This window comes from Python bivittatus, unplaced genomic scaffold (genome assembly GCF_059951505.1).
Source record: "Python bivittatus isolate LINGU-HERP-01145 unplaced genomic scaffold, Pbiv_v1 ctg000480_np1212, whole genome shotgun sequence".
Lineage (NCBI taxonomy): Eukaryota > Metazoa > Chordata > Lepidosauria > Squamata > Pythonidae > Python > Python bivittatus.
The window spans coordinates 59,753,361-59,768,694 of record NW_028277075.1 but is presented as its reverse complement, the minus strand read 5'-3'; positions in this window follow the sequence as shown (position 1 = coordinate 59,768,694).

Sequence of the window (15,334 nt, the reverse complement as noted above, 5' to 3'; positions counted from 1 at the left end):
ACTCAGTCCCGCTGCTTCATAGAGGAAATAACTGGGTGTAACCAACCAAGTTAAATTTGGTAGCAAGTTTCCAGAACTCAAAAGAGAAAGCTCTTAGGCCCAGCTTTATTGGAAGAAATTGAGGTGTTGCTTTGCTTCCTATTCAGAGTAATGTAGAAATAGAAACTGATCCTTTTTTTTTTTTTTTTTTTTGCCCTCTATAATTTATGGCTCTATTTCTTTCTAGCTGGTTAAATGGAGGCATATTGTGTGCTCTTTTTCTCTACCGCATGTTGTAGACGGCATAAATGTTACCTAGATAAAACCCATCTTTTAGTACAGTAATTAGCATCAGGATGCCTTGTGTTCTTAGACATTGTTCCATTAACTTATATTCAGTACATAGAGATGAACAAAGCTATTGATGCCATGAAGATAAGTAATAGCATCCATTACTATTGACAAATAGAAGTTAATTTTCATTTGCTTCAGGGGAAGTTCCACATCATAGAAATTACAGTAGTCCAACTTGGCAACCACCAAAGTATGCGCAACCATTGTGAGGGTAGCAGCTGAAAAAAAAAGGGTAGACTTGACAGAGTTGCCTCAGGTGATGGAAGCAACTCTAGACCACAGTCTGTACCAGAAATGACATGGTAAGAGACTGGCCTCATCGGGTCTCAAACTTTGGACACACTCAAGTGCATTCCAGTAAATGACACTATCAGCTTCCTGCATATATTCTTCCAGTATAGCTGTAAGAATGGCAAGTTGAGAAGTTAGTATTAATCCAAACAGTGAAAAATGTTGCATTCTAGATTGGCAAGCTGATAGTCTATTTTTTATTTTTTTTTTACACCTGGGAAGGGAAAACATCAATCAGTAACCATCTGGGGGTGAGGGTAGTTTCCCCATAAACCAAATGTTTATAATAAGGGCAACCAAAAGTTTGAAATAATGTAAGAAAAAACCACATTTCCTAGCATTCTTCCTTTAAAATCACGTGCTGTAAAATACTAACTTTTTGAGCCAACCCCAGTATTGGGAAAGAAAGAAATCTCTAAGCTTTAGACATTCTGTAGTATGAAAGAGGAATTTAGCTCATGCATTTTTAAGTTGTAAGCACAATTTGAAAAATATGATTTTAAACACATAGGATCTTAGATTTAAAGAAATTTAGGCTGCAATCCTAAATATGTTTATCTAGGAATAAATCCCACTAAAGTCAGAATGATTTACTTCAATAGGATTGCAATATTAAATATTGTAAAGTGTAAGAAAATTTAACATGCTCTGCTATGGGATATAAAGTTTAGTCCCACTGATCATTTAACAAATCTCAGCATTCCTCATCATATTGCCTTCAAAATACCAACATACCATACAAAAGAACAGCAACAACAACAAAAGTCTTGGAGGAAGAGGAATTAGAAAAGAAAAGAAAAGAAAAGAAAAGAAATAAGAATATTCTACATTTAGAAATAATCCACACTTAATTCAGTATGCTTTATTCCCAAGCAATTGTGTATTGCCAAAGGATTGTGTGGCACTGTACTCATCCTAGGTGTTATTACATCATCTTTAGCAGACAAATCGTAAGAAAATTGAGCACAAGGGGAATCGTGGAGGAAAGATTTTCTTTCCCATCCTCTGGTAGCCAAAAACCTTTCTCTGGCAATTCAGCATCCTCGTGCACAACATGGGATGGGGGCTTTTGATTAGAGAGACTCATCCAAAATTAAGGAGAGGGCCAGAAGCGCCTTTCTGTTTTGGGAAATAGCTGCCATTCCACCCCAAGTCATTGTGTTGGAGGGAACTCTCCCAAAAACATTTCATGAAGGATCAGGTAAGAAGCTTCAGGGAGAGAGGGGTATAGAAATTTTCCTTCCATGGATTCCTGTGTTCATTTATTTTAGAATCCAAGTCTTTACATGACTGAGCTTACTGAGGGCTATTTTATTAGTGCATTGTTTGAAGATTACTATTCTAACCTCAAGAGTTATAAATAAATGGAAAGCAGCTATTTATATTTGTATCAAGGACACCACACACTGCAAAGAACAGTACATTTAGCATCTTCTTTGAAATGTTATATTTCCTTTCTTTCTTTGAAAATGTTATCTTTCAGCCCGCTACAATAAAACTCAAAATCACTATCATGGGAATAAATTGCTTTTAGTTTTATAGTGGCCTATTGAACTTTATACAAAGTTCCCAGCCCTTTGAATAATTAAAGTGCCCTCTGCATTTACTGAATCAGCTTCTGAACTTCATTTCTATTTGCATTACAGGCTTTGAAAAAGTTAAATATTAATATAAGTGGAAGTGAACAGGGTTCTTGTAGCTGTTAGTTCAGCCTCCTCTGTATTAGATCCATGCCTGTCCTGTCTGGTTAAGGCTGCCTGGGAGGGCACATGCAATTGGGTTCAGGTAGTGGTTAATTCTTCCTTGATGGAGGGGGTAGTTTGCCTCCTTCTCAAGGGGCCATTGCTCAACCCAACTAGTCTAGGCAGTTTTTGTCCAGTTTCCAACCTTCCCTTTTTAGGGTTTTTTTTTTTAGGGTTTTTTTAGGGAAGGTTGTGGAGAAGGTGATTGCACTGAAGCTTCAAAGGACTGTGGATGAAATGGATTATTGGGAGCCCTTTCAGAAGGGATTCAGGCTGGGGTATGGGATGGAGATGGCATTGATCGCACTCAGATGACCTCTGGCAGGAGCGGGATGGGGATAGTGCTTCCATCCTAGCTCTTCCTGGCCTCTCAGCAGCTTTCAATACCATCAATTATCCTATTCTTCTAAACTGGCTTGGGAGTTGGGGGGTGGGTGGCACTGTGCTGTGTTGGTTCTCCTTCCTCAGGGGCCAGTTCCAGTTGGGGTTGATAGGAGGGGAGAGGTCCAGTCCATGGCCCCTACTTTGTGAGGTGCTGCAAGGCTCAGTCCTTTTTCCCCTCCTGTTTAACATCTACATGAGGCCACTGGGTAAGGTCATCCAACAGTTAGGGGTGAGGTATCACCAGTGTACTGATGATACCCAGCTTTATACCTCCACCCCAGGCTACTTGAGTGATGCAGTGGATGTCCTGTCCCAGTGTCTGGAGGCTGTGAAGGCCTGGATGGGGTGCAACAGGCTTCGGGTCAATTCAAGCAAAACTGAGTGACTTTGGATGTTTGGACCTTCTGGTACTGGGGACCTTCCATCATTGGTCATGGATGAGGTGGCACTGCCTCAGACAGACCCAGTGATCAGTCTGGAGGTCCTCCTGATCTCACGGCTCCTGCTTCAAGACCAAGTGGTAGCCATGGCTATGAGAGCCTTTGTACACCTTCAGATTGTGCACCAATTGCGCCTGTTCCTGGGCTGGGAGGCCCTGCTCACTGTCATTCATGCCCTTGTGACCTCCTGTCTAGAGTACTGCAATTCACTGTACATGGGGCTGCGCTTGAAGAGCATTCAGAAGCTTCAACTGGTGCAGAATGCAGCAGCAGGAGTAGTAAATGGCGCCAGTTATTTGGCGCATGTAACACCACTACTCCATGAGCTGCACTGGTTGCCAGTGTGCTTCCAGGTGCAATTCAAGGTGCTGATTGTCACCTTTAAAGCTCTTTATGGCTTGGGACCAGGTTACTTGATGGACCACGTCTCCTCAGTTGTTTCTACCTGTCCAGTCTAGTCAGGCAGACTGGGCGTGCTTCAGATCCTGTCAGCTAAAGAGTGCTGGTTGACGGAGCCTAGAAGATGTGCCTTTTCTGCCATAGTGTCTGCCCTATGGAGAGTTTTCCCTCTGGACATCAGAATGGCCTTAACCCTGCTGGCCTTTCATAAGACCCTAAAGGCCTAGCTCTGCACCCAGGCCTGGGGTCCTGAGTGCATGCAGGGACCTGTTTCTTGGTTGCACTAGTGATTATGAGATATATTTTTTTGGCTGCTGTTTATTTTAAGTTTTGTATTATTGCAATTGTTTTACCTTTATTTTAATTTTGTTCACTGCCCAGAGCCACTTGTTGAGATGGGTGACCATCAAATAAAATAAATAAATAAATAAGGCAGTCCTTAAATTTAATTTGTTTTTTATCAGGATCTTGCAATTTGCTTTATTATCTTCATTTGAGTCATAGAAATACCTGTAAAACTTTTTAATAGAAAGAAAAGTTACATATTTCAAAAACTCATTACCAAAGTGCAATACTATACACATTTACTCAGAAATAATCCTGCTTGATTTCAATGGAACTTAAGTATATAGGATAAGAGAATGCTCTGTAAATCAACCTAAAACTATGTATAAAACAATAAATGATACCCTAAGTATAATGATCAAGTTGTCAAAGTGAAACAAAACTGAACTTTAATGTAAGAATGAAGAAGTTCACATTTGTCTTTACAATCTTGTGGATAAATCTCTAGTTTTAAAAAAGGAAGAGATGGAGAAGATTAAGAAAAAAATCAACCCTGACTGCTCATTGGAAGGATTGATAATGAAGCTCAAGCTCAGATACTTTGGTCGCCTAATGCAAAGACAGGACTCCTTGGAAAAGACCCTGATGCTGGGAAAGATTGAAGGCAAAAGGAGAAGGGGACAGCAGAGGATGAGATGGTTAGATAGCATCACTGAAGCAACGAGCATGAAACTGAGCAAACTCAAGAAGGTAGTGAAGGACAGGAAGGCCTGGCATGATGTGGTTCATGGGGTCACGAAGAGTCGGACACGACTTAACGACTGAACAACAACAAATAAAGACTTTATTTTATCATTTTTGGCTGTACCCAGAAGGAAGCAAAGAACTATCAAAAGACTATAAGCAATGTCCTACATCCCCCCCCCCACACACAGATAAAAAATATGTGCCCAGGATGCAGAAACAAAATGGCCATCACATAGAGCTTCCACAGGAGCCCTCCCGCCCACTTATCGCATTGACATGTAGGGACCTTTAAATATTTCATGCGGTAACTTATTCCCATGTTGTAAAAATCCTGCCTTGATATGCCAGACTAGCAATTTTCTGAAGACCCAATAGGTTTTGATATGTGTCCACCAGTGTTCCAGGAAGCTGACAGACAACTCAACCCAGCTCTTTCACCCCGTGTGACAGAAATGCTCTGGTAATGGAGTCCAAAGAATAACAATCTACTTGAGAATCAGGGTACATAATTATAGTCAAAAGTGAATTCCAGTACTGATGATAGAGTAGACAATGTAGTAGCCTCTGCCCATGTAACTCTAGAAGCTGGGAAAAATGTGTATCACACTTTTTAATGAACTTACTTTTGCATGTGGAAAAACAAAGGAGGCCTATCCTGTTGCACTGATGAAATTTTGTTAACACAATAACAGAACTTTAATAAAGTTGTTAGTTTGTACGACTGAGGTACTTGTGTTCCTCCAAGCATTGCTGAACTGAAATTCTCACTATCCCAACATTGACAGTGTTGGCCACTGGGAGTTGTAGTTCAGCACCATCTACAGGACAATACAGTTCCTGTCTCAGCTTTGAGGGTGCCAGAAGACTTTGCTGAGGTTGATTAACATGGCTCCCTCTTTGGAAATTCAGCCTGTTTTGTAGTTATGTATCCAATCCATTGCTCATAATTTTTCAGGGAGGGAAGCTGTTTACCTTTCCTATCTCCAAAACCAAAGAAGTACTACTTGCAATTTATGTTTATTTATAACTGCCATAAATTACCTGCTAACGTAACTCAATACTCTCCTGAAAGATTAAAATGCTTCCTTTTTCCATTTCTAGTAAACCCAGAGCGCACAGTAAATTATTTAGCTGGAATGCATGACACTTACATTGGAATGACAAAGAGGAAGTTAAACAAGCATTTAGTTTTAGTCCGTGGCTTTGATTGCCATCCTAAACATACTTACAAGAAATACACTTTATACACAGTTTAAATATTACATATTTTACTTCATCCTACAAAACATGAGCAGTTGACTAAAATTGCTTTCCTTAATATTAACAACATTATAGATTTTTTATTTAAAATGAAGTAACAAAGCCCTGCTCAAAAGTCTGCTGCCTATTTTAGTGTGCAAAAGTTGGTCACCATATATTTTCCATGGCCATTTAGGTACAGAGCTGTAGAGTAACCTGAACAAAAAATAATATATTGTAAGGTGAAAATGAAATGAAAAACATTTTAATCACCTAAATAAATCTTACATCAGGAGTCAGCAACATTTTCATAAGAATGTCACAATCATTCCTCCCAACCAGCTGGTGGCTGCAGAAGGCCTTCTGGTGATTAGAAGACATCACTAGAAGGAATAAGACTAAAAATGTTCAGCTTGGTTTTTTAATGGATTTTAGAGTTTCAGAGACATTAAGTTTCAAGATTATGATTGGCACCTTTATTTTCATTTTCAACCCAAAAACCGTGCTACTGAAATTTGGCCAAATTTCAGTAATGCAACCCTGGCTGAATTTCTGGGATTTGAAGGGAGGAAGTAGAAATGGTTTCACTTCACAAATGTCTCTGGCCCCCACTTTTCAAAAACAAAATAAAACAAAACAAACCCCCAAGAACAGGAAAGCCCCCACATCTGAAATTTGCCTGTTTTGCCACTGAATTTGGGTAGCATGATCTCAGACAGCTTTGGGGTGGGGTCCACTTTGAATGGTAGGGACTGCAGGCAGCCCACAGATTGCTCACCTCTGCCTGTACTGCTATTGATTTCTGAATGATTTTAGGAATGCCCAACATATATGAGATGGTGATCTCTAATTATAATATAGCCTTTCACAATGTCAGTTGGTGAAGTTTGAAGTTGGTGGAGACATTTTTTTATGTTACTTCAACACATATCCTCTTAGATGAGGGCACACACCTTTGGATAATCACTATTTGACAAAGAGGAGATCTTAAAGATTCAAGGGATAGTAGAATAGCATCTGCCTGAACTTAGAATGTAGCTAGTTGATATTACCCCACTAACTTATTTTACAGTATTTTTATCATGTTCATGAAATTGTATCTATAGAGTACCAAAAAACCTAGAAATGTAATGTAAATACTATTTTTCACCATATTGAAAAACAGTATTTACTATTTCTCAAAGATAAAATCTCTCCCACAGCACACACCAACAGAAAAATATTACCAGATATAATTTTACCTTTTTGCAATTGTTCTTTGAAGATGGGATTATGCCAGAGTCTCCAACCTCCCTTTATAGTTACCTTAAATGTCATAGCAAGTTGCAGTGGTATGTGGAAATGACCTTGGGGGACAGGAGGAAGAGCTGCAGACTAGGCAATGGTCAGATAAGAGGCAGCTTAGCCCGTAGAAGCAATGGAGGTATGGCAATCATCTCAGAAGAGACTCCCCCCTAGTTTCTTGGACTGTAAAAGTGAGGGGGGAGAGATGGACTTTTAGACCTGCAAAACTCTGTTAATATAACCTTATAATAAAGTTAGAGTTAGTACTTGTGGGTGTGCTTCTTGTCTGGACTACCCCACAAGACTGATACAAGTTGGTCTTCATTCATAAACAATTTTTTCCCAGTGTTCAGAGAATTAGAGAACCCCTGATCAAGAGGCAAAGCTCTAATAATTGAAAATTGACCATAAAACAAAACTTGTGATAATTGCCCCAGTTGCCCTCTGTCCATAACAAAAGGGCTGATTAGGAATTGCCACCCAAATGGAAGCTCCTGCCTTGTCCACCCAAAACCTTCTACTTGGCCTTGCTCCAGGGAAGGGGAGGGAGGCAAAGGTCAAGGACCATAGAGATTACCTTGAAAGGGAGGAACCATTAAGGGAGGTGAAACAGCAACTCAGTCCTGTGAAAGTAGAAAGCATGACCAAAAAATTCAAAATAGCCCCACCTCAATTCAGTCTGGTATAAGATGAGGTGGACAGAAACTCCAGCAGGCTTTCTGTTATTATACCCTATAACAATAAAGTGGCATTCCTGGAATCCTAGTGGGGTCTGTTTCCTGATGTGGCCTAACTTGAAGGGTTAACAGCAGGATTAGGGCAGGATGACTTTGCATAAGGCAAAATGGAAAGTGTGGTATTTTTTCACAGGAACACATCACAGGGGGGAGGAGTTTTCCTAGGTAAAGGTTGTGGCCATTGTGTTCACCTTTTCTGCATTTTCCACCTTAGAAAAATGGCTGTGGATGCCCCTTGCTGCATTCAAGTGAACGATTTAGTCTCTCAAAGAATCTCGTCAAGTTCTTTCAGAACCCAAAAGCCAAACAGAGCCAGGCTCTGCTCTAGATTGTGCTCTAGATTGTGCTCTAGATTATGCTCTGCCATTGTACTTTATGTGATTGGCAAAAAAAATTTTGGGCTGAACATTTGTGAAGAGGGTAAAGACAACATGGAAAGCTACTCTGGCCTTCCTTATATTGAGAAGACTGGACCAAAAACATTTCTTAATGTGATCTGTAATCTGCAAGTCCCTCCCTCTGCAGCAAAAGCTGAGACACATAATTCAGGCAGGAGAGAAGCAATGGAAAAGCTAAAGTAAATTAGGGTTAAATATTTAGCAATGATTAAGATAATGTAGAAATCTTTCTTTAATTTTTTTAAGGCGATTAGATATTTCTTTTCTTTTTTTTTCCTTTCCTTTCAAGGGCCTGGTTCTCTTTGGCTGTAAAGAAAAGCTTCTTTGGGTCTTTTAGCAGATAGTAGCACCTGCTGAACTTCATTTGGACTCAGAAAATAAGCAGGGTAGGGTCTGATTAGTTCTTGGATGGGAGACTTTCAGGAAATACCAGGGCTGTAAGATTAGACCAAGAAGTATTTAAAAAAACTGTTGTGAAGAAGCAGTTAGAAACCGCTGTGTATTGGTGCTGAGAAACCACATGGGTATGTCTCATGTCACTAAGCTCGGAGCTGGACTTGAGCATTTTTACCTTGCAACATGTATAATGCTGGATGATCAAAAGCTAAATGCAGTTTAGCTGAGCCCATGCTTAGAAAATTACCATCTCCAAAACCACAGCAGATGGTAATTAATGATAATTAATTCAATTGTTCAGAGTTGTGATTATACAGATACTTAGATAAATGTGCAACTTGGTAGTGAGCAGTACTGAATACAGACAGACTTTTTTCGGGTAAACATATTAGAGAATATCTGTAGCTCAGGGTTGAACTGTGGAGTTCTTGGTGCTCTCTGAGCTTGGTTGTTTGCTTGCAGCTGTTTCACTACCCAGCTAGGTAATATCATCAGTGCCATCTCATTCTAGAGCAGAAGAGAACAACATTTTTTGAACTTTGGTTTTTGAATGGCATGTGATGTTAGGGCATTCCAGAAAATAGTGGGTCTAGGGCAAAAACTAAACTTCATTTAATTTTCTTTACAATCAAATTAATTAAAGTCAGCTGTAATCAATATGATTATAGTCCAGTCATATACACCCTAATTTTTCCCTTCACTCATATTAAAAATTACAATTTGGCAACAAATTCTAGAAGTCTCTGGGCTGCACCCAGTGCTTTCAGAGAACATAGGTAACTGTAGGACCTCTGATTGTCCGTTTTGAGAATGAGGATCAGATGAAAGGATAAGGCTTTGGTTTTTTGGAACTACAAAGGTCCTGTCTTATATACATGTTCTCTTCAATATAATGGGAAGGTACAGCTTACAAGTAGTACTGGCCATTCTCTTCTCTCTCTCTCTCTCTCTCTCTCTCTCTCTTTGATTTCATTATCACATGAACCAATTTCAAATATTAATTTAGCAATTCTGCTGTGACTTCTTGGATAGCATCAGAAGGAAATCATCCATCATAAAAAAAGTTAAAAAGGAAATTGAAATGTTAGACTTAAAATGTCACAGTTGTTGCAAATGTGTTTAGATTTACTCAATCCCTCCACAGTCTTGGGTTCGTACTAAGCCATACTGTAGCTTAATCCAGTCAGACATATATAGGGCAGATCCACATTTTCTGCTTGGCCCATCACCAGTATGGGCCATGCCACTACTACCATGGATGTTACCATCTTCCTTCTACTACTAGCTCCTTGCAAATGCACCATTTTCCAGCTTTGATTCAAACCTGCTGTTTTCTGATCCAAGCTGCCTTAAGCCCTTCAGAATGGATGGTCTCCTTTGTTCCATTTTACTAGCAGCTCTAGCTCCAGATGGTTGTAGTGCCCGGCATGTCCCCACTGATGGGCATCTGCAAGGGGGACAAAAAAGCCAATACAGTGGCTACAACTATGACATCAAATCCTACCTCTTTTTAATGTGCATCATGATGCACGTAAAAAAGGGTAGGGCTTTAATCACATGATTGCAGCTGCCACCTTGATTTTTTTGATCCCGTCTCTGCAACAGGGCTGGATTAAGGCCAACTGATGCCTAAGCACAACCCAACAGTGATGCCTCTCGGCCCTTGCATTGCTTAACTGACAATACAATAAGACTCAATAAGTGCTGAAATCTAAAGTTGAGTGCGGCAGTGAAAGAATTAAGGGCATGATAGCTAGGGAAAGAAACTCTGTGCCCCCCCCCTTCCCTTGGAGCCCTAAGCACATGCTTATTTTGCTTAATGGTTAATTCAGACCTGCCCTGCAGACACTCTGCCCCCCACCCCACCCCCATGCAGCTGCTAGCTGCTGCCTTGGGCTGCCAGGTTGTTATAGTCTCTTTTTGGCTGGCAGTTATTGTTTTTATAATCTGCTCCATTCATCCTTTACTCCTCCCGGGGGGGCCCTTTTGGTTTCTACCCAGGTGGGTTGAAGAATGCTCCCCTTGTTTTCCCACCCCACTACAATCTGGACTGAAATGTCTGAATTTGGCTTAAGAAACATATAGGAATACATGGGAGAGCAGCAGCTTAGACAGTAGTGGGAGTTGCCTGTAGGCTGTGTTCACACAAGACTAAGCTGTGATTAGCTTAACCTAGATCTGTTATATAAACCACAATTGATTGGGTTCACAGAGCATACTAAGCCATTAACCTCACTTTACACACTATAGTAGCTAAATTCTCATGACATGGAAAACCAAAACCAGTCAAATGGCAGGATGGCAAATTCAGTCCTAAGTAATCACCCAAAGTAGGAATTTCTAACTAATAATTAAATAAAAGTAGCAGCAAAGATACCAAAAAGAGATTCACAGTAGTTTTCCTTGAGTTATGGAAATCTGACTGGCACTTTTTCTTTCAGAAAAAAGGATAAATACAGAGCTTTATATAGCCAAGTTTTCAGTAGATGATTAGTGGCAGCTGTTTTATGGGACCTTAAATAGTTTTATTATGAGATTTAGTATATTATTTTTGTATTCAACTCTTAACCATATGAACTACTTTTTGAGGATCTGATATCTTCTTGGGTGGTATTTATATCCTTCTGGTTTATTGGTTGCTGGGTTACTTATGGCAGCATAAGGGTCCTTAGAAGGATGGCCTCCCACTGAAATCAGTGGAGGGATATTGATGGCACCACATTAGGACAACAGCAGAGCTTCACAATGCATGGAGATCTGGCTATCAGCAGAAAGCCTATGAACTGTGCAGCAGGTACTTCAGTACCATGCTGCCCATAAACTAGTGAGGGTTCCATCTTATAGCATCTCTTCCATTCATTTTCTATAGTAAAAGAGCTGTACTGCTGGTGAGTTGCAGCAACATATTTTTTTTGTAGGGGAGGTACATGACAACATACCTTCAGCATTCTATGCAGTAATATAGCCATTAAGTTGCCTAGGACTTCTATACAACTGAAATTCAAAATGACATTGTATAGCTTCTATTAAATTGCATGTCTCTTCTGCTGGCAGAGCCTCAATATAGGGTTGTGTCTTTAATTAAAAATAAAAAATAGTGGTGGGAGGTCCAAAAATAGGAGCAAATAAATCCTAAGCTTTCTATTTCAGCTTGCTACCTCTGGACAAGTTTCTTCACACTGTCACATGGTAGCCTCTAAGAATGAAGTAACTTTTAGCTTCTTCTACTATAGAGAAGGACTATGGGCTAACTGAGTAACACAAGCCAGTTAAAGCTACACTGATAATGGAGTTTCCATGTTTCCTTTTCATTCTGTGTACTTTGCATCGCCAAGCATCATCACCCTACACAAACTATCATAAACATGACAGTCTAGTGAAAGTATTTCCTAAAACATCCTGCCTACACACCACTAACTCTTTCTTTACTCTGTTCTTCTCCTCTTGCTACTTCCTGGAAGTCAAGGACTTAAATGGAACTGAAGACTTTGAAAGAACTTTATTATTAACAACAGAAGAGGCAAATAGGTCAAACCAGCACATAAACAAGAGCTTTTTTTTCTTTTAAAATCAGCATCCAAAACAAAGAGGCCCATTGAGTGTCTAAATTATAATATGGGGGACTTCATGTTCTATATTTTGTCTACAAAAGCAGCTGTAACTTTCCAGCAACCAACCAAATAAATAAATAAATAAATGATTCCTGGCTCCCTTTATACATAACACTGCAGAACTAAGGGGCATTTTGTGCTGAAAAACAGAAAATAGTGCTATTTATTAATTTAATGTTGAAAATCTTGATTAAACATTCCTTAAGAATAGCATTAAATGACTAAAGTAAAAAGTAAAAGAATTTAGCTGACCACTTTACACCAGACTGCAATCTTGGGGCCATGCTATATAGACCTAATATATGTTGAATATGCTTGTGGTTTTCTTATTAAACAAAAGCTTTTAGGCAATGATTCTCAACCTGTATTTTGCAGACCATGGCTGATATACAGAAATCCACCAGGTCATCCACAGCTACCTCCCCACATGCACCACCAGTCAGTTGTCCATAGTTTCTTTACGATCTCAGCTACTACCTTTTGACATATGCTATCAGCAGCTGAACACTGCTTCATTGAAGTTATCAATGAAATACAAGTTGCAACATGAATACTAAAATTCAGAAAACTGATAATAGTGAACAGGTTTCAAATTCACTTATCAACTATGAGCATACATGATCCAGTGCTAAGTAGAGCACTTATATACCCAACACAAAAAGAAAAATGTAAATAAGAAATACAATGAATATCTAAAAAGAGGATTTCATTGGGCTAGAGATCCACTTACCCCTCAGTATTCATACTGAGGATTAACCTTGACCAAAGACTTGCCATTTTGGCATGTGGTAAATGAAATAATTCAATTGGTAAATAAAAGCTTAATTTTTTTATTCAGGTTTTGGTAGAAAAATCTTTTTAAAACTACTATAAAAATGGAGGGGATGGAAAGGCATGCAGTCGTGCAACTGTAATCATCTTATTAGCTTAAAAACATGAGCTCCAATGTTCTTGGAAATGAAATCATTGACAGAAGGTATTTGTTAATTGGGGGTTCCCTACATTTTTTAAACATTTACTTAAAGGCCCATGCAAAAGTTTGAGAAACCCTGCTTTGGGACTGAGTATAGTGAAAGGGAGAAGATTATTTAATCATGGCTTAGCAAAGTATAATATATCAAGAGTAGGAACCCAATGGCCATGTGCAATTAAGGCTCAATTCAGTTTTTCACTGAATCGATAGATGCTTCTATTATTAATCACTTATATATTGAACTTATATATTGAACTTATATACTGAACATAAAGTAAATAAATCTCTGCCTCATGGCTTAGTGCATTCTTTGCTGAACGTTTCCCATGCGCAATTTTGATAACATATGAAACCTACATAGAGATGGACTCAAAGTATGACGAGATTTGCAGAGATTATAGCAAGGAAGGCTAGAAGAAATTATTATAAATTCAAACATCTCTGCCCAATGAAAGGAAAAGGGCAAATGAAACTAGGCAGTTCCCCCAATCCCTTTCAAGCAAACTTTTTAAAGTTCAGGCATTATACCTGACTTCCTCAAGTTAAACCCTCATCACACTTTTAGCAGAAAAGCAGTGGAAACCACCCACTTCCTGGAAGAACATTCATTTTGCAATACAGTGGTATTTTAGCAACATCCAAGGCATGCCTGACTGGAGAAAAGTTTGCAATTTTTTCCAGTTAATTAAAAAAAGTGGTTTTTATTTTTTTTAGGGCTTGAATCACTGAAGCACACTCTATATGGCTGTGTGTGTGATTTCTTCATGGATGGCATATATGCATGGCAATTCAGTAAATTTTAAAAAAATTACTATGTGTGTGTTAAAATAACATTATTTGCTATCTTTTTGTTTGTTTTTTAACTGTGGAAATTGCTTTGATGGCTATAACTACCATTTCCAGTTAACACACACAGACACACACATATATAACCAACATAATATTGACTGGGAATGTTCATCCCAAACATTGATAATGAACTTTGGAAAAACTTACACTTTTTAATATTTTTGCTATTTGGGGAATAAAAATTAAGCACTGAAAATATACTGTATGAAGATAAAAGCTGACAGGATTATCAAAGGTTAAAGATCTTTGTCAGAGGCTAAAACAAAAATGCTAAGTTAGCTTTTGATTTAGCAAATGATTTCACCGCAGAAGATAGATAAGAAAGATAGTAACTCAAATTGCAGTTAACAATGAAAAGATCCACTGTCAGTTGTGAAAAAGAAATGCAATGGCTGCCATACTAACAAGAGACTGAATTTTTCAGGTTCTCAGCCTCCATTAATCTTTTGTTTTCATTGCTCTATTGTTTTATTCCATTCACATGGGATTCTGCACTCGCTCTTCATCCATTACACTTTCAACATTAAACTCTTAGCTTCAAAATATTCTCCTGTATGGAAGTCAATTTTAGTTAGAGAGGCAAACTTTCATTAGCCATTTTTCACATATTCACAATGGCTTAATATAACTATACTCCACCCCAGATGTTATCAAGCAACAGTGATAATCATTCACTTCCAAATGTTGCTTTCTATTTAATGATTTGAATATTTAATGATTTGAAAGTTGGGACTTCCATATTTATGAACAGCCAGCTATTTGTAGCATCAAAGGGCTAAATTAGATTAAATGTGAAATATATGTATGGAAATGTTTACTGCTTGGACAAATAGCAGTTGGGAATGTATTTTTCATTATGACCCTACTTAGGGAGAGGGGAATTAAATTCCTATAATGACTTTCCTTCATGATAATTATTGACTTTTAAAAAAACGTGTGAATTGCATTAGTGCATTTCATTTATGTGTTCAATTTGTAACCCTATTATTTATTGAGAAATTCTATGCTTAGTTTTCAGTTTTATACTCTTAGGCCATCACTTAAGTTTTTTCTCTTAATTATCATGTTAGATGCTATCGAGTTGGCTTTGACTTTTGATGGCAAATGCTCCCATTTTTAGCAATACTTCCTGGTTCTTCCAAGGGTATTTCTATAACCTCTTCAATCCTATCCATACATCTTATCCATTGTCTTCCCTTACTTCTGCTTCCTTCAACATTTTTTTC